The 26,584-nt window shown below is 44.7% G+C and overlaps 1 protein-coding gene across 10 annotated transcripts in view; it reads left to right on the top strand.

Annotated features, from left to right (window-relative positions):
- kidins220a (kinase D-interacting substrate 220a) overlaps nt 1-26,584 on the top strand; it is a 94,956-nt gene that overhangs the window by 45,227 nt on the left and 23,145 nt on the right. The gene's annotated exons all lie outside the window — the stretch shown is intronic.

The following is a 26,584-nucleotide window of genomic DNA, read 5'->3' as shown; positions in this document are numbered from 1 at the left end:
AGAGATGCACTAACTCCTTCCCATTTTTGTTCATTATTTTGTCAGGACTGTTTCTATTATTTATAATACTGTACACTGAGTGGTGTCCAAATATGTGGTGGTTACCTCCCGCATCAGTGTAGTCAGGCTCAGAACCTGTTCTTGCATTGAAATCTCCACCAAAAAGTATTTTACCCTCTGGTTGAAATTGAATGATTTCTGTCTGGAGATTGTCAAAAAACAGATCATCATAATATGATGAATCTGAAGGAGGAGCATAAGCTGCACATATGTATACATCCATTGTCACAATAGATTGTAGCTTTGTTAAGTTTTACCCAAATGTGGTTAGTACCTTTTTTTTCTTCATTTCCTTCAGTGCTAAGTCCTGCTTATGCTAAATGATGATTCCACCTGAGGCTCGGCCCCGTTTAACATTTTTATGTTTGATTGATGGTAGTTAACTTTCTCTATAGCCTGAGGGACACTGAGTATCTATGTCTCCACAACACCATGTTTCCAGTAGGATTATGATGTCCTGTCCCTTGATGTTTTTAATCAATTCTGGATTTGTTGTTTTATAACCAAAATGTGAAGAGTATAAGCAAATATATATATATATACACTGCTCAAAAAAATAAAGGGAACACTTAAACAACACAATGTAACTCCAAGTCAATCACACTTCTGTAAAATCAAACTGTCCACTTAGGAAGCAACACTGATTGACAATAAATTTCACATGTTGTTGTGCAAATGGAATAGACAACAGGTGGAAATTATAGGCATTTAGCAAGACACCCCCAATAAAGGGGTGGTTCTGCAGGTGGGGACCACAGACCACTTCTCAGTTCCTATGCTTCCTGGCTGATGTTTTGGTCACTTTTGAATGCTGGCGGTGCTTTCACTCTAGTGGTAGCATGAGAAGGAGTCTACAACCCACACAAGTGGCTCAGGTAGTGCAGCTCATCCAGGATGGCACATCAATGCGAGCTGTGGCAAGAAGGTTTGCTGTGTCTGTCAGCGTAGTGTCCAGAGCATGGAGGCGCTACCAGGAGACAGGCCAGTACATCAGGAGACGTGGAGGAGGCCGTAGGAGGGCAACAACCCATCAGCAGGACCGCTACCTCCGCCTTTGTGCAAGGTGGAGTAGGAGGAGCACTGCCAGAGCCCTGCAAAATGACCTCCAGCAGGCCACAAATGTGCATGTGTCTGCTCAAACGGTCAGAAACAGACTCCATGAGGGGGGTATGAGGGCCCGACATCCACAGGTGGGGGTTGTGCTTACAGCCCAACACCGTGCAGAACGTTTGGCATTTGCCAGAGAACACCAAGATTGGCAAATTCGCCACTGGCGCCCTGTGCTCTTCACAGATGAAAGCAGGTTCACACTGAGCACATGTGACAGACGCCGTGGAGAACGTTCTGCTGCCTGCAACATCCTCCAGCATGACCGGTTTGGCGGTGGGTCAATCATGGTGTGGGGTGGAATTTCTTTGGGGGGCCGCACAACCCTCCATGTAGCCTGACTGCCATTAGGTACCGAGATGAGATCCTCAGACCCCTTGTGAGACCATATGCTGGTGCGGTTGGCCCTGGGTTCCTCCTAATGCAAGACAATGCTAGACCTCTTGTGGCTGGAGTGTGTCAGCAGTTCCTGCAAGAGGAAGGCATTGAATCATCAGGTCTCGCTCCATCCACCAACGCCATGTTGCACCACAGACTGTCCAGGAGTTGGCGGATGCTTTAGTCCAGGTCTGGGAGGAGATCCCTCAGGAGACCATCCGCCACCTCATCAGGAGCATGCCCAGGCGTTGTAGGGAGGTCATACAGGCAGGTGGAGGCCATACACACTACTGAGCGTCATTTTGACTTGTTTTAAGGACATTACATCAAAGTTGGATCAGCCTGTAGTGTGGTTTTCCACTTTAATTTTGAGTGTGACTCCAAATCCAGACCTCCATGGGTTGACAAATTTGATTTCCATTGATAATTTTTGTGTGATTTTGTTGTCAGCACATTCAACTATGTAAAGAAAAAAGTATTTAATAAGAATATTTCATTCATTCAGATCTAGGATGTGTTATTTTAGTGTTCCCTTTATTTTTTTGAGCAGTGTTTAAATACAGTTGAAGTCGTAAGTTTACATACATACAGTTACGTTGGAGTCATTACAACTCATTTTTCAACCATTCTACAAATATCTTTTTAACTGTAGTCTTGGCAAGTCAGTTAGGACATCTACATTGTGCATGACACAAGTATTTTTACCAACAATTTTTTACAGACAGTTTATTTCACTTGTAATTCACTGAATCACGATTCCAGTGGGTCAGAAGTTTACACACACTAAGTTGACTGTGCCTTTAAACAGCTTGGAAAATTCCATAAAATGATGTCATGGCTTTAGAAGCTTCTGATAGGCTAATTGACATAAATGAGTCAATTGGAGGTGTACCTGTGGATGTATTTCAAGGCCTACCTTCAACCTCAGTGCCTCTTTGCTTGACATCATTGGAAAATCAAAAGAAATCTTCCAAGACCTCAGAAAACCAAATTGTAGACCTTCAAGTCTGCTTCATCATTGGAAGCAATTTCCAAACGCCTGAAGGTACCACGTTCATCTGTACAAACAATAGTACGCAAGTATGAACACCATGGGACCACGCAGCCGTCATATTGCTCAGGAAGAGAGATGAACGTACTTTGGTGGGAAAAGAGCAAATCAATCCCAGAACAACAGCAAAGGACCTTGTGACGATGCTGGAGGAAACAGGTACAAAAGTATCTATATCCACAGTAAAACGAGTCCTATATCGACAACCTGAAAGGCCGCCCAGCAAGGAAGAAGCCACTGTTCCAAAACCACCATAAAAAAGCCAGACTACGGTTTGCAACTGCACATGGGGGCAAAGATCGTACTTTTTGGAGAAATGTCCTCTGGTCTGATGAAACAAAAATAGAACTGTTTGGCCATAATGACCATCGTTATGTTGGGAGGAAAAAGGGGAGACTTGCAAGCCTACGAACACCATCCAAACCATGAAGCAGGGGGGGTGGCAGCATCATATTGGGGGGGGGTGCTTTACTGCAGGGGGACAGGTGTAGTTCACAAAATCGATGGCATCACGAGGAAGAACAATTATGTGGATATTTTGAAGCTACATCTCAAGACGTCAGTCAGGAAGTTGAAACTTGGTCGCAAATGGCTCTTCCAAATAGACAATGACCCCAAGCACACTTTCAAAGATGAGGAGGACAACAAAGTCAAGGTATTGGAGTGGCCATCACAAAGCTCTGACCTCAATCCTATAGAAAATTTGTGGGCAGAACTGAAAAAGCGTGTGCGAGCAAGGAGGCCTACAAACCTGACTCAGTTACACCATCTCTGTCAGGAGGAATGGGCCAAAATACATCCATCTTATTGTGGGAAGTTTGTGGAAGGCTATAGAAGTGTTTGACCCAAGTTAAACCATTTAAAGGCAATGCTACGAAATACTAGTTGAGGTTATATAAACTTCTGACCCACTGGGAATGTGATGAAAGAAATGAAAGCTGAAATAAATAATTCTCTCTACTATTATTCTGACATATCACATTCTTAAAATAAAGTGGTGATCCTAACTGACCTAAGGCAGGGAAATTGTACTAGGATTAAATGTCAGGAATTGTGAAAAACCTGAGTTTAAATGTATTTGGCTAAGGTGTATGTGAACTTCCAACTTCAACTGTACACACACACTCATACACCATTACATATAATTATTATAATACCAGTGCCAACATAATAAAGAATAGTTGTAAACAGATTAATAATAATGGAATAAGCTTGCACAAATAAATAAGTTCAATGCGATCTGCAACCGTGTGTTTTAAAGGGTCGGTCTAGCCCAGTAGTCTGTATATTAGATGCAGTAGTTGGCGCACCTCTCCTATGTCTGATTGATCTAGGTGTCTTTTGCCAGAGGTTACCTCAGCATATGTATGCTGATGATCTGAATGATACATAGTGTGGACTGCATCATGTGGTGTACTTCTCTGAAGGACGGTGTTCTGCCCGACCCTAGAGTAGTGGTCAGTGCTGTGTTGTGATGGCCCAGGTCCAGTAGTGCTGTTTTGTGATGGGCTGGGTCTAGTAGTGCTGTGTCTGGTCTAGAGGTCGACCGATTACGATTTTTCAACACCGATACCGATTATTGGAGGACCCAAAAAAATGCTGATACCGATTTATTTATTTTTTGGGGTATTTGTAATAATGACAATTACAACAATACTGAATGAACACTTATTTTTAACTTAATATAATACATCAATAAAATCAATTTAGCTTCAAATAAATAATTAAACATGTTCAATCTGGTTTAAATAATGCAAAAACAAAGTGTTGGAGAAGAAAGTAAAAGTTCAATATTTGCCATGTAAGAAAGATAACGTTTCAGTTCCTTGCTCAGAACATGAGAACATATGAAAGCTGGTGGTTCCTTTTAACATGAGTCTTCAATATTCCCAGGTAAGAAGTTTTAGGTTGTAGTTATTATAGGACTATTTCTCTCTATACCATTTGTATTTCATTAACCTTTAACTATTGGATGTTCTTATAGGCACTTTAGTATTGCCAGTGTAACAGTATAGCTTCCGTCCCTCTCCTCGCTCCTCCCTGGGCTCGAACCAGGAACACAACGACAACAGCCACCCTCGAAGCAGTGTTACCCATGCAGAGCAAGGGGAACAACTACTCCAAGTCTCAGAGCGAGTGACGTTTGAAATGCTATTAGCGCGCACCCCGCTAACTAGTTAGCCATTTCACATCACATCGTTACACCAGTCTAATCTCAGGAGTTGGTAGGATTGAAGTCATAAACAGCGCAATGCTTTGACGCACAGCGAAGAGCTGCTGGCAAAACGCACAAAAGTGCTGTTTGAATGAATGCTTATGAGACTGCTGGTGCCTACCATCGCTCAGTCAGACTGCTCTATCAAATCATAGACTTAATTATAACATAATAACACACAGAAATGCGAGCCTTAGGTCATTAATATGGTCGAATCTAGAAACTATCATCTAGAAAACGAGACGTTTATTCTTTCAGTGAAATACGGAACCGTTCCGTATTTTATCTAACGGGTGGCATCCATCAGTCTAAATATTCCTGTTACATTGCACAACCTTCAATGTTATGTCATAAGTACGTAACATTCTGGAAAATTAGTTTGCAATGAGCCAGCCAGGCTGCCCAAACTGTTGCATATACTCTGACTCTGCTGAACGCAAGAGAAGTGACACAATTTCACCTGGTTAATAATATATGCCATATATTGCCTGCTAACCTGGATTTATTTTAGCTAAATATGCAGGTTGAAAAAATATATACTTCTGTGTATTGATTTTAAGAAAGACATTGGTGTTTATGGTTAGGTACACGACAGTCCTTTTTCGCGAATGCGCACCGCATCGATTAAATGCATCGCAGGACACGCTAGATAAACTAGTAATATAATCAACCATGTGTAGTTATAACGAGTGATTATGATTGATTAAGTTTAATGCTAGCTAGCAACTTACCTTGGCTTCTTACTGCATTCGCGTAACAGGTGGGCTTCTCGTGAGGCAGGTGGTTAGAGCGTTGGACTAGTTAACCGTAAGGTTGCAAGATTGAATCCCTGAGCTGACAAGGTAAAAATCTGTCGTTCTGCCCCTGAACAAGACGGTTAACCCACCGTTCCTACGCTGTCATTGAAATTTTTAATGTGTTCTTAACTGACTTGCCTAGTTAAATAAAGATTTAAATGTAAAAAAAAAAAATTTAAATAGGCGAAATCGGTGTCCAAAATTACTGATTTCCGATTGTTATGAAAACTTGAAATCGTCCCTAATTAACCGGCCATTCTGATTAATCGATGGGCGGATCTAGTAGAGCTGTGTTGTGATGGGCTGGATCTAGTAGAGCTGTGTTGTGATGGGCTGGGTCTAGTAGAGCTGTGTTGTGGTGAGCTGGATCTAGTAGAGCTGTGGTGTGATGGGCTGGATCTAGTAGAGCTGTGTTGTGATGGGCTGGGTATAGTAGAGCTGTGTTGTCATGGGCCGGGTCTAGTAGAGCTGTGTTGTCATGGGCCGGGTCTAGTAGAGCTGTGTTGTCATGGGCCGGGTCTAGTAGAGCTGTGTTGTCATGGGCTGGATCTAGTAGAGCTGTGTTGTGATGGGCTGGGTCTAGTAGAACTGTGTTGTGATGGGCTGGATCTAGTAGAGTTGTGTTGTGATGGGCTGGGTCTAGTAGAGCTGTGTTGTGATGGGCTGGGTCTAGTAGAGTTGTGATGGGCTGGATCTAGTAGAGCTGTGTTGTGATGGGCTGGGTCTAGTAGAGCTGTGTTGTGATGGGCTGGGTCTAGTAGAGCTGTGTTGTGATGGGCTGGGTCTAGTAGAGCTGTGTTGTGATGGGCTGGATCTAGTAGAGCTGTGTTGTGATGGGCTGGGTCTAGTAGAGCTGTGTTGTGATGGGCTGGATCTAGTAGAGCTGTGTTGTGATGGGCTGGGTCTAGTAGAGTTGTGATGGGCTGGGTCTAGTAGAGTTGTGATGGGCCGGGCCTAGTAGAGCGGTGTTGTGATGGGCCGGACCTAGTAGAGCTGTGTTGTAATGGGCCGGGCCTAGTAGAGCTGTTTTGTGATGGGCCGGGCCTAGTAGATCTGTGTTGTGATGGGCCGGGCCTAGTAGAGCTGTGTTGTGATGGGCCGGACCTAGTAGAGCTGTGTTGTGATGGGCCGGGCCTAGTAGATCTGTGTTGTGATGGGCCGGGTCTAGTAGTGCTGTGTTGTGATGGGCCGGGTCTAGTAGTGCTGTGTTGTGATCTGTTGATTTATTTTGTCAATCAAAAAAATATATATATTTTCTTGGTAGGAGGGTGGACACAACTATATTGGTTGTTGGGAACATAGCCTGTGCCCGTTCTGCCACTCTTCTCACTGCCCCAGATACATTTTCACCTTTGGCATGAAGGTGGTTTGTGCCAGTGTGGATGATGATGTTGTCAGTCGTGTCAATCCTGGTCTGACTGAGTAGCTGCATTGCACTGTCAGTTGTAGGACACCAGAACGTATACATCTGGTGTCTAGGGAATAATCTTTCCTGGACTAAGAACTTCCCATTTGAATCAATAAGGATTGCAGTTGTGGGTGATTGTCTGGGTGGAGCAGACTGGAAGGCTGGTATTCTGACCTGAGCTGGAGCAGAGCGGGCGGCTGGTTGGCTGACCTGGGCTGGAGTAGACTGGGAGGCTAGTAGGTTGACCATGAGCTGGAGCAGACCGGGCGGCTGGTAGGTTGACCTGAGCTGGAGCAGACTGGGAAGCAGGTAGGCTGATCTGGGCTGGAGCAGACTGGTAGGCTGGTGCAGTGTCATCAGGCTGTGTGGCTGAGGCCATGCTGGTCTCAAGTTCTGCTTGTGTTGTGCCAAGCTGGTGGACATGTTCTCTAGCTGCAGAGGACATAATGACTAGCTGCTGGTTGAGGGTGTCAATGTACCTCTCTCTTTGTTCTAGCTCCTTTCTTGTTGTGCTCAAATGGTCTCTGAGGTCATCATTTGTATGGCTCAGTGTGTCCATTTTGCTTTCTAATTTTGCAAATCGATGCACTGTTTAATCTCTTTTAGTTTCTGGACAGTGTCCTCCTTTTGAAGCTTGTTCTCTCTGCATTCTATGACCTCTGCTTCGACTAGAGAGAGGGTGTTGTGGAAAGTTGCATAGCAGGTGTTCTTGGTGTTGTAGGCATGTCCTTGGCTCTGTCTGCTGCAGGTGAGGTAGGTAGAGTGACACTGAGGGCTTCTTGCTGGGTCACAGAGACCGTTTCTGCTTTTAGGGTAGCAAACCTATTCTGAAAAGCCTGGAGGCTTGAATCATTGCCTTGTATCAATACAATTCCATTATTATATAACTTCACTGTTTGATACATGTTGCTCTGGTCAGCTTCTTCAAAAATGCTGAACTGACATCCTTGACTGATGACTCTCTTTTTTGAGAAAGGGAAATGGTTGCAAATAACCCTTTTCCATATGTGCCCTCGTTTGGTATTAAATATTACACTTGCTTTGTTTTGCAACTGGTAAGATCTGCAAACTCGTGGTTCTGTCCCATCAACAAACCTTTGAAACTTTTCTTCGCTTTCTCTGTTTGGATGTCTGTTGGGTAAACGATCTCCATAGCAACGCTGCTGATGATGGCTGCAATAGAAGCCTTGTTTCTTGTATTATTGTCTCTTGTGTCTTTAGAGGACTGTTTTACGTTGATGTCCTTTATCTTCTGTCCTTATTTTGTCTTATTTTGTCTTTCTTTTCTTCTGTTAACTAGATATTCTTTGTTAGCTTGCTAGCTTCTTCCAGGAGAGTCCCTAGCAACTGCTTAGCAACTGGTAAACAACAAACAAAGATAACTGTACAATTTAATGATTTTTTCTTCAAAAGCCTGTCTTCTTTGTTTGTTGTTTTGTCTTCTATTCAGTCTTGCAGTTTCCTTTAGCTTTTCCCCCGATGTATTTCACTCTAAAAACCATGTACATTTCAATATTTGAAGGAGTTCATTTTTTCAGCAGCCGCTGCACAATTTGGAACTTCTCTCTCTCTCTCTCTCTCTCTCTCTCTCTCTCTCTCTCTCTCTCTCTCTCTCTCTCTCTCTCTCTCTCTCTCTCTCTCTCTCTCTCTCTCTCTCTCTCTCTCTCTCTCTCTCTCTCTCTCTCTCTCTCTCTCTCTCTCTCTCTCTCTCTCTCTCTCTCTCTCTCTCTCTCTCTCTCTCTCTCTCTCTCTCTCTCTCTCTCTCTCTCTCTCTCTCTCTCTCTCTCTCTCTCTCTCTCTCTCTCTCTCTCAATTCAATTCAATTCAATTCAAGGGCTTTATTGGCATGGGAAACATGTGTTAACATTGCCAAAGCAAGTGAGGTAGACAACATCTCTCTCTCCCTCTCTCTCTCTCTCTCTCTGTGTTCTTTCTCTCTCTCTCTATCTCTCTCTGTTCTTTCTCTCTCTCTCTCTCTCTGTTCTTTCTCTCTCTCTCTCTGTTCTTTCTCTCTGTTCTCTCTCTCTCTCTGTTCTTTCTCTCTGTTCTTTCTCTCTGTTCTCTCTCTCTCTGTTCTTTCTCTCTGTTCTCTCTCTCTCTCTGTTCTCTCTCTCTCTGTTCTCTCTCTCTCTCTCTGTTCTCTCTCTCTCTCTCTCTCTTCTCTCTCTCTCTCTCTCTCTCTGTTCTGTCTGTCTGTCTCTGTTCTGTCTGTCTGTCCTCTCTCTGTCTGTCTGTCCTCTCTCTCTCTGTCCTCTCTCTGTCTGTCCTCTCTCTCTCTTTTCAATTCAAGGGGCTTTATTGGCATGGGAAACATGTTAACATGGCCAAAGCAAGTGAGGTAGATAGTATACAAAAGTGAAATAAACAATAAAAATTAATCTCTCCTCTTTCTCTCTTTCTTTCTTTTTCTCTCTCCTCTCACTCCTACGTTATCATTTTTCTCTTGCTCTCACTCATCTCTCTCTCTCTCTCTCTCTTGGTCCTTCTCTCTCTTGTCAATCAATTCAATTCAAGGAGCTTTATTGGCATGGGAAACGTGTTAACATTGCCAAAGTAAGTGAGGTAGATAATATACAAAAGTGAAATAAACAAAAATTAACAGTAAGCATTACACATACAGAAGTTTCAAAACAATAAAGACATTACAAATGTCATATTATATATATATATATACAGTGTTTTAACAATGTACAAATGGTAAAGGACACAAGATAAAATAAATAAGCATAAATATGGGTTGTATTTACAATGGTGTTTGTTCTTTACTGGTTGCCCTTTTCTCGTGGCAACAGGTCACAAATCTTGCTGCTGTGATGGCACACTGTGGAACTTCACCCAGTAGATATGGAAGTTTATCAAAATTGGATTTGTTTTCGAATTCTTTGTGGATCTGTGTAATCTGAGGGAAATATGTCTCTCTAATATGTTCATACATTGGGCAGGAGGTTAGGAAGTGCAGCTCTGTTTCCACCTCATTTTGTGGGCAGTGAGCACATAGCCTGTCTTCTCTTGAGAGCCATGTCTGCCTAATGCGGCCTTTCTCAATAGCAAGGCTATGCTCACTGAGTCTGTACATAGTCAAAGCTTTCCTTAATTTTGGGTCAGTCACAGTGGTCAGGTATTCTGCCGCTGTGTACTCTCTGTTTAGGGCCAAATTAGCATTCTAGTTTGCTCTGTGTTTTTGTTAATTCTTTCCAATGTGTCAAGTAATTATCTTTTTGTTTTCTCATGATTTGGTTGGGTCTAATTGTGCTGCTGTCCTGGGGCTCTATGGGGTGTGTTTGTGTTTGTGTTTGTGAACAGAGCCCCAGGACCAGCTTGCTTAGGGGACTCTTCTCCAGGTTCATCTCTCTGTAGGTTATGGCTTTGTTATGGAAGGTTTGGGAATCGCTTCATTTTAGGTGGTTATAGAATTTAACGGCTCTTTTCAGGATTTTGATAATTAGTGGGTATCAGCCAAATTCTGCTCTGCATGCATTATTTGGTGTTCTACGTTGTACACCGAAGATATTTTTTGCAGAATTCTGCGTGCAGAGTCTCAATTTGGTGTTTGTCCCATTTTGTGAAGTCTTGGTTGGTGAGTGGACCCCAGACCTCACAACCATAAAGGGCAATGGGCTCTATGACTGATTCAAGTATTTTTAGCCAAATCCTAATTGGTATGTTGAAATTTATGTTCCTTTTGATGGCATAGAATGCCCTTCTTGCCTTGTCTCTCAGATCTTTCTCTGTTTCGTTTTCTCTCGCTCGTTCTCTTTCTCGCCTTCTCTTTCTCTCTCTCTTTCCTCTTTCTCTCTATCTCATCCTCTTTCTCTCTTTCACTCCTTCTAGCTCTTTCTCTCCTCTTTCTCGCTCTCTGTTTCCTTCTTTCTCTCTTCTTTAACTCTCCTCTTTCTCTTGCTCTCTCTCCTCTTTCGCTCCTCTTTCTCTCACTCTCTCCTCTTTCGCTCTCTCTCCTCTTTCGTTCTCCCGTCTCTCTCTTTCTCCTTATCTTTTCTCTTTCTCCATCCTATTTCTCTCTCCTATTTTGTCTCTGTCCTCTCTCTCTGTCCTTTTCTCTCTGTTCTCTCTCCTCTTTTTCTCTTTCTTCTTCTCTCTCCTCCTCTTTCTCAATCCTCCTCTTTCTCTCTCTCTCCCCCTCTCTCTCTCCCCCTGTCTCTCTCCACTTTCTCTCTCTCTCTCCACTTTCTCTCTCTCTCTCCACTTTCTCTCTCCCTCCACTTTCTCTCTCTTCTCTTTCGATCCCTCTCTCCTCTTTCTGTCCCTCTCTCCTCTTTCTATCCCCCTCTCTCTCCTCTTTCTTTCCCCCTCTCTTTCCTCTTTCTTTCCCTCTCTCTCTCCTCTTTCTTTCCCCCTCTCTCTCCTCTTTCTTTCCCCCTCTCTCCTCTTTCTTTCCCCCATCTCTCCTCTTTCTTTCCCCCATCTCTCTCTCCCCAACTCTCTCCCTCTCTCTCTTTTTTCCTCTCTCTCTCTCTTTCCCTCTCTCCTCTTTCCCTCTCTCCTCCCCCTCTCTCCCCTCTTTCTTTCCCCCTCTCTCTCTCTTTCTTTTCCCCTCTCTCTTCTCTTTCTTTCCCTCTTTCCTCTTTCCCTCTCTCCTCTTTCTTTCCCTCTCTCTCTTCCCCTCTCCTCTTTCTTTCCCTCTCTCCTCTTTCTTTCCCCCCTCCCCCTCTCTCCCTCTTTCTTTCCCTTCCCTTTCCTCTCTCTCTCTTTCTTTCCCCCTCTCTCCTCTTTCTTTCCCTCTCTCTCCCTTTCTTTCCCTCTCTCTCTCTCTCTCTCTCTCTCTCTCTCTCTCTCTCTCTCTCTCTCTCTCTCTCTCTCTCTCTCTTTCCCTTTCTCTTCTCTCCCCCTCTCCTTCTTTCCTCTTTCTCTTTCTGTCCTCCTCTTTCACTCTCTGTCCTTCTCTCTCTGTTTTTCTCTCTCTCATCCTTTCCTTCTCACTCTCTACTGCTGTTTCTCTCCTCCTCTTTTTTCTCTCCTCCGTTCTCACTCTCTCCTTCTGTTTCTCTATACTCCTCTCTCTCTTTCTTTCTCCTTTTTCGCTCTTCTCTCTCCTCTTGCGCTCTCTCTCTCCTTTCGTTCTCTCTTTCTCTTCTTTTGTTCTTTCTTTCTCCTCCTCTTTCTCTCTTCCCCCTCTTTCCTCTTTCTCTCCCTCCCCCTCTTTCCTCTTTCTCTCCCTATCCTTCTCTCTCTGTCCTTCTCTCTCTCCTTTCTTTCTCACTCTCTCCTTCTGTTTCTCTCCTCCTCCTCTCTTCCTTTCTCATTCTCTCCTTCTTTCTCTATACTCTCCTCTCTCTCTCTCTCTCTCTCTCTCTCTCTTTCTTTCTTTCTCCTTTTCGCTCTCTCTCTTCTCTCTCTCTCCTCTCTCTCTCTCTCCTCTTTCTTTCCCTCTCTCCTCTTTCTTTCCCTCTCTCCTCTTTCTCTCCCCCTCCCCCTCTCTCCCCTCTTTCTTTCCCTCTCTCCTCTTTCCCCCTCTCTCTCTTTCTTTCCCCCTCTCTCTCTTTTTTTCCCTCTCTCTCTCTCTTTTTTCCCTTTCTCTCTCTCTCTCTCTCTCTCTCTCTCTCCTCTTTCTTTCCCTCTCTCTCTCCTCCTCTCCTTCTTTCCTCTTTCTCTTTCTGTCCTCCTCTTTCACTCTCTGTCCTTCTCTCTCTGTTTTTCTCTCTCTCATCCTTTCCTTCTCACTCTCTACTGCTGTTTCTCTCCTCCTCTTTTTTTCTCTCCTCCGTTCTCACTCTCTCCTTCTGTTTCTCTATACTCCTCTCTCTCTTTCTTTCTCCTTTTTCGCTCTCTCTCTCCTCTTGCGCTCTCTCTCTCCTTTCGTTCTCTCTTTCTCTTCTTTTGTTCTTTCTTTCTCCTCCTCTTTCTCTCTCTCGCCCTCTTTCCTCTTTCTCTCCCTATCCTTCTCTCTCTGTCCTTCTCTCTCTGTTTTTCTCTCTCTCCTTTCTTTCTCACTCTCTCCTTCTGTTTCTCTCCTCCTCATTTTCTCTCTTCCTTTCTCATTCTCTCCTTCTTTCTCTATACTCTCCTCTCTCTCTCTCTCTCTCTCTCTCTCTCTCTCTCTCTCTTTCTTTCTTTCTCCTTTTTCTCTCTCTCTCTTCTCTCTCTCTCCTCTCGCTCTCTCTCTCCTCTTTCTTCCCTCTCTCCTCTTTCTCTCCCCCTCCCCCTCTCTCCCCTCTTCCTTTCCCTCTCTCCTCTTTCCCCCTCTCTCCTCTTTCTTTCCCCCTCTCTCCTCTTTCTTTCCCCCTCTCTCCTCTTTCTTTCCCTCTCTCTCCCTTTCTTTCCATTTCTCTCTCTCTCTCTCTCTCTCTCTCTCTCTCTCTCTCTCTCTCTCTCTCTTTCCCTTTCTCTTTCTCTCTCTCTCTCCTCTTTCTTTCCCTTTCTCTCTCTCTCTCTCTCTCTCTTTCCCTTCTCTCTCTCTCTCTCTCTCTCTCTCTCTCTCTCTCTCTCTCTCTCTCTCTCCTCTTTCTTTCCCTCTCTCTCTCCTCCTCTCCTTCTTTCCTCTTTCTCTTTCTGTCCTCCTTTTTCACTCTCTGTCCTTCTCTCTCTGTTTTTCTCTCTCTCATCCTTTCCTTCTCACTCTCTACTGCTGTTTCTCTCCTCCTCTTTTTTTCTCTCCTCCGTTCTCACTCTCTCCTTCTGTTTCTCTATACTCCTCTCTCTCTTTCTTTCTCCTTTTTCGCTCTCTCTCTCCTCTCGCGCTCTCTCTCTCCTTTCGTTCTCTCTTTCTCTTCTTTTGTTCTTTCTTTCTCCCCCTCTTTCCTCTTTCTCTCCCTATCCTTCTCTCTCTGTCCTTCTCTCTCTGTTTTTCTCTCTCTCCTTTCTTTCTCACTATCTCCTTCTGTTTCTCTCCTCCTCATTTTCTCTCCTTCTTTCTCTATACTCTCCTCTCTCTCTCTCTCTCTCTCTCTCTCTCTCTCTCTCTCTCTCTCTCTCTCTCTCTCTCTCTCTCTCTCTCTCTCTCTCTCTCTCTCTCTCTCTCTTTCTTTCTTTCTTTCTCCTTTTTCGCTCTCTCTCTTCTCTCTCTCTCCTCTCGCTCTCTCTCCTCTTCTTTCGTTCGCTCTCTCTCCTCCTCTCTCTATCCTCCTCTCTCTCTCTGTCCTCCTCTCTCTCTGTCCTCCTCTCTCTCTCCGTCCTTCTCTCTCTCTCTGTTTTTCTTTCTCCTCCTCTTTTTCTGTTTCTCTATACTCCTTTCTCTCTTTCTCTCTCCTCTCGCTCGCTCGCTCTCCTCTTCTTTTGTTCGCTCTCTTTCCTCCTCCTTTCTCTCCTTTCTTTCTCTCTCCACTTTCTCGCTCTTTCTCTCATCGTCCTCCCTCTCCTGTCTTTCTCTGTCCTTCTCTCTGTCAATCTCTGTCCTTCTCTTTGTCTCTGTCCTTATCTTTCTCCTTCTCTCTTTCTTTTTTTTATCTCTTTCTCGCTCTTTTTCTCTATTTGTCTCTGAACTTCTCTCTCTCTGTATTTCTCCTTATCTCTCTCCTCTTTCTCTCTCTTGATCACTTGAGCTGGGCCCCAATTCTCTTTTTATAGCCGGGTGAGTCACACTGCCTGTCTTTCTCGACAATCACTTGCCTCACTTCAACCTCAGGCCCCTGTCTGCCTGGTAAATGTGCACTCGAGGAAGAGATAGCTGCTTCTTTTAATGGTCGCCTTGTGGCCAGGTCAACATGGCGTGGATCCCCTCTCTCAACTGAAACTCAACCAAGCACGCCATTGCTATCTCCTCTTCTGCTCAACTACCAATTACTGTATAATGTTTGTGTCAGACCACAGCGATTTAGATACTGTAGGTTATTCGATTAGACCGTAGACAACTATCTCTACTGCAATCTTTACCCCCCGTGAAGGGTTTGTCAGTTTTCTCTGATGTGTAAATAGCGTGACAGTGTTGTCGGTAATCCACATGACTGGGAGGTTGTTGGGGGAGTGTGATGATCCGTTCAAAATGATCCAAATCCTATTTTATTTGTCACATGCTGAATACAATAGGTGTAGATTTTTACCATGAAATGCTTACTTAGGAGCCCTTTCCCATCAATGCAGAGTTCAAAAGTAAGGAAATGGTAACGCACAACAGAATATCAATACCGAGGCTAAATACAACGAGTACCGGTACCAAGTCAATGTGCATGGGGTCGTTGAGGTAATATGTACATGTAGGTAGGGGTAAAAGTGACTAGGCAATCAGGATAGATGCTGAACAGCAGCGTATGTGAAGAGTGTCCGAGGGGATATGTGTGTGTGTCGCGTCAATATGCACGTGTGTTTTGTGTGTGTCAGTGTGAGTGTGTGGGTACCATCCAGTGAGTGTGCATGGAGTCAGTGCAAGAGAGTGAAAAAGAAGGAGGTCTTTCCTCTGACATCGCCTGGTATGTAGGTCCTAGATGGCAGGGAGCTCGGCTGCAGTGATGTACTGGGCCTTAGGCACTTGTCTTTAACGCATTTCAATCGGAAAACCAGGCGGTTGCCATACCAGGCGGTGATACAGCCAGTCAAGATGCTCTCAGTGGTGCTGAGAACTGTAGAACATTTTGAGGATCTGAGGGTCCTTGCCAAATCTTTTCAGCCTCCTGAGGAGGGAAGGTGTGTTGTTGTGCCCTCTTCATGGCTGTTGGTGTGTTTGGACCATGATAGGTCCTTAGTGAGTTGGACAAAGAAGAACTTGAAGCTCTCGACCCACTCCACTGCAGCGCCGTAGATGGGGGGGGTGCTCGGCCCTCGATTTACTCCTTTTGTCTTGCTGACATTGTTAGTTGTCTCTACACTAGTTGTCTCTACGCTAGAGCGCTTCATATCCCCCAAGCGTCTAGTAAATGAATAGATTACTGCTGATGTGTATTTGGGGGTGAGTCAACTACTCCTAGGCCAACTGTCCTTCCACATCTATAATAATAATAATATATAAGTACTCTCACTACGTAAGGTTTATTGCAGCCTATATAAGCCACAGAGCACAGCATGTACTTGGAAGACAGTGACTTTGTGATATTAGTAGTATTTTATAGTCCTATTAGTACATTTGCTATATAGCCTAGTCATATTTGTAATGTTCTGTGAAACTGTCACACTGTCCCTCCAACTAAAAATAAACTATAAATGTTGCATGTGCCTCTTGACTTCTTAAAAGAAAGAACAAGTGGAAAAAACGGACTTCTTGATATCACACAAACAGGCTGTCAAAAATGGGCAAAAGCTATTTTTTAGAAACTTTCATCCCAGAAGCGTGATGCCGTTGGCGGAGCACAGTGAGAGGTACACCCGATTATTCCCGTTGCCAAAGTGGGCCAAGCAGTCTAATCTGCTGCAGAATGTGCCTAATCTGTCTAATAACATCAGCCATTTAAAAAAAAAATCATTAACAGTAAGGCCAGCTCCGCCAAGCAATCTTTTTAATGTAGAGAAAGTAGGGGAAAGTGTGTGAAACAATAGATGGCATTATCCTGCGGGGGAATTGGGGACATTGGCCCCAAAACCACAGCCACACATGACCGGACCTACGTGTTTGTCTCACTTGTTCTGCAGGGAACACGTAAACAAATGACTCCTTGGGTGGCAAGCCAGTGTGCAGGGCCTGCCTAACGCACTTACGGAAATTGAAACGCAAACCAAATGAAAATGTGTTTTTGAGAGCGCCGTTATTTATAGCTGTTAGATTTACAGTTCGAATGGAGATGGTGGATCATTGTTCTTTTTAAACGCAAATTGAACGGGAGTCTTGAGAGTCTGTGAGTTGTGGTGCAATGTTCGATGCAGCCTTTTCATTTCAGTTTTTAAAGGAGACGCAAATCGGCCTCCCTCTGGTCGTTATGAGGATGAATAACAGCTGCTGGCTTCTGTGGTTGTTGTTTCAGATCAAGAATACATATCTTCAGATCAGTACCCCAGAGTGGTATGTTATGTTCAGCATCGCACCAAAAAAAAAAAAAAAGCTTCCGGAAAGCAGCAAATGGAAACTATTTTGGCGATCACAAAAGAACACGAGTAGAGATTTCCGGCTGTCGGTAGCCGTGATCTGTGGGGAAGTTTGAGCCCAGTCAGATCCTAAGGGAGTCTATTTCGGGAGCTCCAACTGGTTTTTTAGCGCAAAAAGTGTTGGTTGGTCGGTCCTTCGAGCCAGAGCCTTGGTCCTGGATCTGCTCTGACATCTGGTGCCCGGTCTGTGCCAGGATAACCCTGTAGTATCCACCCCCCCTCCTCCACACACACACCTCTCACACACCTCCAAGCTCTCACAGAGGAGAGGAGCGGTGCGGCGCGGGAACATATGTCACCCCCCCACTCCTCTGAGGATCACTGTAATTAATCAGACCCCGGGACGCGAGCGAGGCACGTTCTCACACACACACACACACACACACACACACACACACACACACACACACACACACACACACACACACACACACACACACACACACACACACACACACACACACACACACACACACACACACACACACACATACAGCTTCTCACAGGAAACAGAAGGCCAGGAATGCGTGTCAAGCACCAAAAAACACTTTTCTTAACTACTCTATATAGCTTTCGTCCATATGTCTTTCCCTGGCTCGTTCTGTTTCACGACACCACACAATTCAATCAAACACTGTATTCAGTTTTTGGATTGAGGCAAACCAAACAGTTCTCTTGCACTGAGAGCATGTTTCAATCAATTTCTGGTTTGATTTCTAAATATACTGAGCAAAAATATAGACGCAACAATCAACAATTTCAAAGATTTTACTGAGTTACAGTTCATAGAAGGAAATCAGTCAATTATAAATAATTTATTTGAACCTAATCTATGGATTTCACATGACTGGGCAGGGGTGCAGCAATGGGTGGGCCTGGGAGGGCATAGGCCCACCCACTTGGGAGCCAGTCCCACCCACTGGGGAGCCAGGCCCAGGCAATCATAAATATTTTTTTCCCACAGGAAAAACTGTCTGACCTCCGCAGGTGAAGAAGCCGGATGTGGAGGTCCTGGCCTGTCCTGGTTACACGTGGTGTGCGGTTGTGAGACCGGTTGGACATACTGCTGAATTCTCTAAAACGACGTTGGTGGCTTATGGTAGAGAAAGGAACATTCAATTTTCTGGCAACAGAGCTGATGGACGTTTCTGCGGTCAGCATGCCTATTGCACGCTCCCTCAACTTGAGACATATGTTGCATTGTGTGTGACAAAACTGCACATTTTCGAGTGGCCTTTTGTCCCCAGCACAAGGTACACCTGTGTAATGATCATGCTGTTTAATCAGTTTCTTGATTTATTACACTTGTCAGGTGGATGGATTATCTTGGCAAAGGAGAAATGCTCACTAACAGGGATGAAACCAAATTTGTGCACAAATTGAGGGAAATAAGCTTTTTGTACGTATGGAGCATTTCTGGGATATTTTATTTCAGCTCATGAAATACGGGGCCAACCATTTACATACTGCGTTTACATTTTTATTCAGTATATTTCACATAGAAAATTGGTTTTACTCATTCAGTGAATTTAGATTACAACATCCCAGTTCTTAAACTTCCATATAGGGGTTATTGCTTGGTCAGAGGCCTTGGTCTCCACCACTATGATGTCCCTGGGTCCTGGCTGTCTTTTAACAGGAAGGGATTTAACTCTGAAGCTCTCTTCCATTCTCTGCCACTCTGCTCTCGCTCAACCTGCCGCTGTCACAATCCTCCGCTACTGCGTTCAACCAGTGAACAATTGACCTCTCAGAGACGTGCCCGGATCCAGGCTTTCCAGCGATTCTCTTGAGCGCCTCAAAACTTACAACTAATGACACTTGAAATGAATATGTGCAAGGCAATTTAGGCTAATTAGGAAGCCTCTTCTCCCAAGTACTGAAACATCAAGATGACATACTGTTCATTCTGGATTACTTTAATTGGGACAATTATTGTAATTTTGTCGCAATTACGCGTTGAGATAAAAGCGCATGTGTGCGATTCTCTTTATGTAAAATCCTAATAAGCTTCTAAATACTTGGCCACAAAAAGGAGATTAGCTTTTTTCTCCTGGAACACTTTTGAACTTTACTGCCTTTTGATTGAAGTCCCTTTGCTTCCCTCCCTCTATACGCCGTTGTCAAAGCCGTATTTCCATCACGTACACGACCTGTCTGTAAAATCTCGATTGCACTGCTAACAGTAGAAAGATGTTTTTCTCCCTGTCGCCTTTCCCCTCAGAGGGAGCCCATTGTCCCTGAGCTAAATCCTGCAGGAGGCATTTTGGTGAAAAGAGTAAACTTGTAATTCAATAGTGCCTTCGTTATTTTCCAAGAGGCCCTAAAGCACTATAAATTATACAGCTGCTGGAAAGCCATCTATTTCCCAATAGAGTGTGGTCTATCTCTGATAGGGAGCTCTTTATTGAGTCCACACAGTGTCTGTGACAAACCGTACGCCCTCCAGATAGCAGAGATGGAGCGGAGAGGGTGGAGGGACCTCTATACAGGACTATTATGAGGTCTACAGGACTACAATTGTGGCTGATGTGAATACCCCTTGTCAATGCCAGGTGTCCTCATAAACCAGGATTGTTGGCACATTGACACAGCACCATAGTATCCGGCGACGACAGGGAAGGGTGGCTACATTTCATGATTTGAAAGTGAATCCCAGAGTTTGTCTACCAGTGCTGAACGGAAAGGTTGTGGGCGTATCAGCGGTGACTACTTTCATGGCCAACGCCCTGGTTATTGCTGTGGTCCAGTGTCCACCTGGTAGTTTTCTCTCAGGCGGCCTGAGAGTGTTGGGCAGTCCAGGTGGTGATGCTTCATTCTGTCTTCGCCTCTCATATGGACATGTTTATCCAGTGGCCCACCCATCTGTTGTGTGTGTGAAGATGGGAGAAGCACCAGGGCCTGGGTGGGTGTGTTAGTTACATACATCTCTCAGGTGTTGGACCGTTGTGACTAAGGGATGAATCAGCAGGAGATAGACGAGCTTCACCAGGCTCCCGCAGAGCAAACAAAATGGCCACAGAGTCTATGGAACAAAATGTGATAGAAAATTCAAAAAATGCAATTTAGTACGGAACTGTGGCCGATGTCCACGGGCCCAGCCTCTGTGTTGAGGTGTGTCCTCAACACAGAGGTTTCCCTACCACTAGCACATACTCTGGTGGATAATAGCCATGTGATGGAAAAGCAGTCTGTTACGTAGCATTCCTTCTAGGCAAATCTACTTGGAGCCCTTTCATTATTTCATAAGCCGAAGTTGAATTTGAAGGATTAAACACTTTGAAAGAGGAAAACCAGACTGTTTTCAGATTGAAGCAGGGATAACATCCACGTGATCTAAAATGTTGTAAATCAAGGATAGACTATCAAAGACTAAACTCCCTAATCAGAATATAAGGCAAAAGACTGCTCAGATTTTGTGCTTGGTTTTACCTGTGACTAGACTTTGACTACACTACGCTTTGTATGCTAGTGTGGTTGAGCCCATAAGCATTTGTGTGGGTGAGGGAGCATGTTTAGGCTGGCTTCTGTCTTTCTGGATGTGCCTGCGGACATATCAGTGATCTCCCTCCCTCTCTATTGTGCCTTATGGAGGAGAAGGTGGCAGGGGTATTATAAATAGCAGCGCTGGGCTGCGAGGGGTCATCGGTGACCTTTAAAGTGGACAGTGTTGCTCGTCACCAGTCACAGGGCCTAGGGCACACGGAACCCCCTCTCGCTTTGATGTGCCACCCAGGGCCACAAAGGTCAAATAGGGTCAAGCCAGCATAGAGGAAAGGATGGTCACTAGAGATAAAGGAAGTGTGTGGCAGGCAAAGCCTGTGTGTGAAAATGGCAACTCTTCTGGGAACTCCTTTTCTGGAAATCCCTTGATCCGAGCAATGTTTCCCATCGCCGCGTAAAAGCGGCTTCTTATTCTGAGCATAGTTATGCAGCTACTGTATAGCTTAAGGATTTATCAGCTTTATCTGGTACCGAGTTCTTGAATGACAAGTTCTTAAAAACTTGGAAGCACTCTGTTCCAAAGAACTTTCTTAAGAGCTGTCTTAAGAATCCTGCTCTTGGCTGGCCACTCCTCTTTCTCCCGTTCCCAGACAGGAAGGCGAATCGAGGCGAGTTGCAGAAATGAATCTGTGGTCATCTCCAAATAGAACTGCCTCTCTTTCCCTCCCTATGTTTATTACTCTGTCTGTCTCTTCACCAGGTCATCCTATGTCTGAGGTATCTCCTCCTCAATAAAGTTAAGTAAAGGATTACTGGTCGGGGCTTGTTTTCATGTTTTTGCCAGAAAATAGCTAACTTTATTTACCTGGAAGGATTACATGAATCACTTGTTTGACTTCTCATATACTGTCTCAACCCCGACACACATCAAACACCCACGTTGACTGACTGCTCTGCTCAATTCATGTCAGGAATGCCTCATTCTATTACCGTTTAGCCACACTCGGCAGTGGACTGGAGTTCAGAACGCTCCCTTTCACATAAATCATCAAACTGGGCCTAGTTTTCTAATATCCTGTACAAGGTTTGTTAGGAGTTGAGTTTAGCTCCCTTGAATGAAGGGTTCAGCTAAGGCTTTTGGGGTCTGGAACGGGTAGGTTTGTGTACAGATGAGTTTAATCATTTCGGAGAAACTCTGAATCCCAACCCCATTTCTGAGAGGCCATACTGAGGCTGCAGCGTTTTTTTATCAGAGTGGTATGTTTCCCATTACGCTGCCTTTCTCTGCGGTCCGTTTTAGATACAAAGGCCTGGCTTAATACATAGGAATGGCAATTACAGGCTTAAACTTTGCCACGGATGTATACGAAAAGCAAAGTTGCGTTTCAATGTCCGCTGACATAGCGGAGAGAAGATGCAGCCCAATTAGGCCAAAGAAACACAACGGTTTAAGGAAATGGAAACATGGCGGCGTCTAAAGTGAAAACATCATTTGCTCTCGCTTTCAGGTAGACGAGCGATTGGCAGACTCCTCTAGCACAATAATCCTCCCACTCTGGAGTGTTGACGCTGCGAGGCCACGCGCCAGCCAGTCCATTCGTTGGTTAGAGAGCCTCTTCGAGTTCGCCCACCTTCCCCGTCGGCCTGAGGAACGCGCCAAGGCCCGGGCTCGCCATTGTGACGGACCGCTGTTGTTCTCTTCACCGCCAAACATTGATTCTCTTTATGGCCCTCTGAAAACAAATGTGTGTTGGCATTTCCCTTCTCTCCGGGCCCCTTTATGGAAATGCTCAGAGCCTCATTGTGGGGCATCTGCACACCGTCCACACACAGAGGGTGGATGTAAGCATTGTCAAGTGAAACATTCAGCGCCTGCAGAGGTAGGAGAGCAGGGAGGAATAGAGGGAGAATTCTGCTCTTTCCAGTCAGCTGCAGTATGTGGGAGTGTTGGAGGAGAAGAAAGGCTTGTCGAGCCAGTTTTTTGGACCGATTAGCATTTGGAAGAGCCCAGAAACCTCCCAAGCGCTAGACACTGCAACAGACAGCGTATAAGAGCCTGTGCTTGCAATGCAAGACCCCATCAATGGGGCTATTGTGTGGAACCGGCTGCAGGATTCCTGACATGCTTTATTTCTGTCTCCGGCCTTTTAAAAGTAACGCGTCGGCTTCCGATCTCGCTACAGCGCAGTCCTCCAGCTTGTCAGTCTCACGAAAGATGGACTGGATAGCAATCGGACAAAGCCCCTCCTGTCCCCCTCCACCAGTGTCAGAAGCAATGAACATCAATTACTTGATGCCATGACCAACCATTCTTCCTCAATTTACTCACAATCTGTCTCTTGACGTGTCCTATTGGCACGTTCGGAGGCACTTAAAAAAATAAATAAAAATAAAAGCGCTCCATGTGCCACAGTACAGTAGATGGTCAAACGTGTTGGATGGTGCTCCACCAGGTAATAAACCCATGCCAATCATGTGTGATTCTCCTGACCCGTGCTATTATCAGAACAAGGGCACTATTATTAAGAGGGATGATGTTTGGATGACTCAGTCCTTTGCGGCTGACTGGTGGCGGCCAGCAGAAGGTTCGGATTGGACGGCGTGGTGGAATAGGGTCTCTGTGCCACAGCGATGGATGCCTTTACTTACATCTTTGGAAGATGCTGTTAACAGTGTGTGTGCTGGGTACCACCGTGGGTCAGAGTCAATAAAAGGCTCCTCTAAGTACTCATATATGTAGCTCTGGGCATCTCTGTAGATGTATGCTCGACTCTACTCCCCATACAAAGGGTTGAGACTGAAGATTAGACTAGTTCAAATACAGGTTATAGTGAAATACAATGGAAATATGTGTGTTAGAGGGAGTTAATACTTTAGAAAAATGGTCAATCCCAAAAATGTGAAAATAAAACGTGCAGTGACGTCCGAGGTTAAGGGTTCAGAATACGTTTGCGTGGCCGCGTTCATGAGCAATTCTTTGGCGTTATCTTCGCAAACTGTGTGGGATAGATCTAGGTTTTCTTAGGAAAGACAAAGCATCACTTAAGATTGCTTTGCGGCAGTGGAGGAGTGTGCTCTGTGTAGACACTGCAAGAGCTGGAGGAAGTCCCCTCAAGTGCTGCACTAGTGTGTGTGTCTCACTGGCTCCTGTTGGTCTGCGTCTGTGCACACAAATAAACAGAGCCCAGCTGGACTGCTGGAACAGCACAAGGCTCTCGGCGCGGGATAATACAGCGCGTGGGAAATGGAATCAAAATCACATTCCCTCACTACCACGAGTCTTACCATCTATGGAAATCCCCATCGTCACTGACCCTCCCAGGTGTAATTGGGTGTTTTTGGTGTGTTTTGTGCATTTGAGACTGTTTTGTTAGTGAGAGTGTCTGAGCGGTGATGTGTCTGTTTTGTGTATGTGTACTTTATGGCAGACAGAAAAAACGAGCAACCACCTAATGGCCCTCGTGTGAGAGGTCAGTTGACTATTAGCATGGCCATCTGTCCCTCCCTTCAGCCCGCACTGACCCTTTGGTTAGATGGTTGTGATGGAGCACAGTGAGGGGCATTGTCCAGCGGAGCACAGCTGTTCTGCTCTCCTCTTCTTTCTCACCCACCTGCCTGCACTTCCTCTTGGGCTAGACTCAGACGCTACCCTATGTGTCAGCACTCCACTACTATAAGTAACTACAAAAAAAGTTTTTGGGGCTGATGCCTTAAAGGATAGAAAGCAGAAGGTTTTTACTCACCAAAGTAACAACACAGTATGGTCAAAGACTTAGTTGTAGTTGCGATTAAAAAAAAAATGTTATGTTACATTTTTTATTTTATTTAACCTTTTATTTAACTAGGCAAGTCAGTTAAAACAAATTCTTATTTACAATGACGGCCTACCCCGGCCAAACACGGACGATGCTGAGCCAATTGTGCGCCACCCTATGGGACCCCCTAATCACGGCGGGATGTGATACAGCCTGGATACCGATCTGGTTACCTATAACTACAAACATAGTTATGTTTTAGTGTTTTATATATTTATTACCTTATTCCTGGATATCTAAGGAACTACCCACAATGCACTATTTCTCAACATCATATGGAATACCGGTGCTACCTAGCTAGTTTCAGCTGGCTAACGTTAGCTATTAGCCACACTAGCATGTATTTACATTCTAATGTAATGTTAGCAGGCTAGTAGGGCTAAAGTTAGCAGGCTAGTTGGCTTGTAAGTTAGCAGAAAATTACATTGAAACCAGTAGCCATAACTGCAATCGATTTGGTTTCATTTTAAGTTATACATTTATTTATTTTTTCTGTTTGAGTTTACATTATAGGGAATAAGCTGGCTTGTTATTTCCGGCATGACTTCAGAAATCAGTTTTAGGTAATAACTTGAAAAATGAGTGAGGTGTAACTTTGCATTGGGACTTTTGTTGCGTATAAGCCTACTAATGCAAATCCATATGTTACATGTGGTAATGTGTATATACTACCTAACCCTTTAAGTTATTTCCAGGTATCAATGTGGGCCCATATTGGGGGGTGTTCATTGGTTATCCCTTACTTATTTCACATAACTACAGGTATGTGCACTGCTTACACTCTTAGAAAAAAGGTTCCATCTAGAACCTAAAAAGGTTCTTCGGCTCCCCCATGGGAGAACCCTTTGAAGAACCCTTTTGGGTTCTACCAGGTCAATTGTGCAGTAGCACAGCTAACCAGAACACTTGCTTGAGAAATCATTACTCATCTCCGTATCACGTGCTTGTGGATTGCATGTCAGTAGGTGCAGAGGGCACTAATTCTGTTACAGCATTTAGCCTACTGTTTGTGTGCGTGCATGCGTTCGTTCGTTCCTGCCTGTGTACAACAACAACGAGGTCTTAACCCCGGTCTGTTTACCCAGCAGATCTAGCTCAGCTGGGCATGAGCTTCAATTGTGTCAAGATTTTCCCTCTGCAAATTGAGCAGATTCGGCCCTTAGCAACATGATGAGCAAACAGCAGCAGCAAGGCTGGGCTCAGACCATCCTACCTTCAGTTAGTTTAGCACAATGGTGTGGTAAGCGGCTAATCCAACTGCAGAAAGACCAACCTCTTTCCGATCCATTTTTGGGGCGAAACAATGGGAAATACCCTCCAAACCCAGCTTGTGCTTTCCCACAGCTTAAGAGACACACACACACACACACACACACACACACACACACACACACACACACACACACACACACACACACACACACACACACACACACACACACACACACACACACACACACACACACACACACACACACACACACACACACACACACACACACACACACACACACACACACACACACACACACACACACACACACACACACACACACACACACACACACACAGAGATGGCGAGATGAAAATTGACAGGCAAAATGTTTGTTCTCGAGAAATCTGCTCATTCAGCTGATAAGGCTGACGCCCACACGGATGATGGAAACATGACTTCATGCCTCAGAATTCATTCATAATGTGCTACTTGCAGTGGTTGATTAACTTTTCCAACAAGAAAAGCAAAAATGGCAAAGTATGAAAAATGTTTCTGATACCATTTTCTGGTGGTTGGGTGGAATAGTGCAGTTAGGTCATCTACCATAAATATACAAGGAGTATGTCAAACATTTGGAACACCTTCCCAACATGGAGTTGCACACCTCCCCCCTTTTATCTGCAGAAGAGCCTCAATTCAATTTAGGGCGGCAGGGTAGCCTAGTGGTTAGAGCATTGGACTAGTTAACCGAAAGGTTGCAAGTTCAAATCCCCGAGCTGACAAGGTACAAAATCTGTCGTTCTGCCCCTGAACAGGCAGTTAACCCACTTTTCCTAGGCCGTCATTGAAAATAAGAATTTGTTCTTAACTGACTTGCCTAGTAAAATAAAAAATGAGTTGGGGCATTCAACAGGGATGCTGGCCCATGTTGACGCCAATGCTTCCCACAGTTGTCAAGTTGGCTGGATGTCCTTTTGGGTGGTGGACAATTCTTGAGACACACGGGAAACTGTTGAGTGTGGAAAAACCCAGCAGCGTTGCAGTTCTTAACCCAAACCGGTGTGCCTGGCACCTACCATACCCTGTTCAAAGGCACTTCAATCTTGTGTTTTGCCCTTTCACCCTCTGAA

The sequence above is a fragment of the Oncorhynchus gorbuscha genome, linkage group LG10 (genome assembly GCF_021184085.1).
Source record: "Oncorhynchus gorbuscha isolate QuinsamMale2020 ecotype Even-year linkage group LG10, OgorEven_v1.0, whole genome shotgun sequence".
NCBI classification, from domain to species: domain Eukaryota; kingdom Metazoa; phylum Chordata; class Actinopteri; order Salmoniformes; family Salmonidae; genus Oncorhynchus; species Oncorhynchus gorbuscha.
This window is presented reverse-complemented; position numbering and strand designations above follow the sequence as displayed.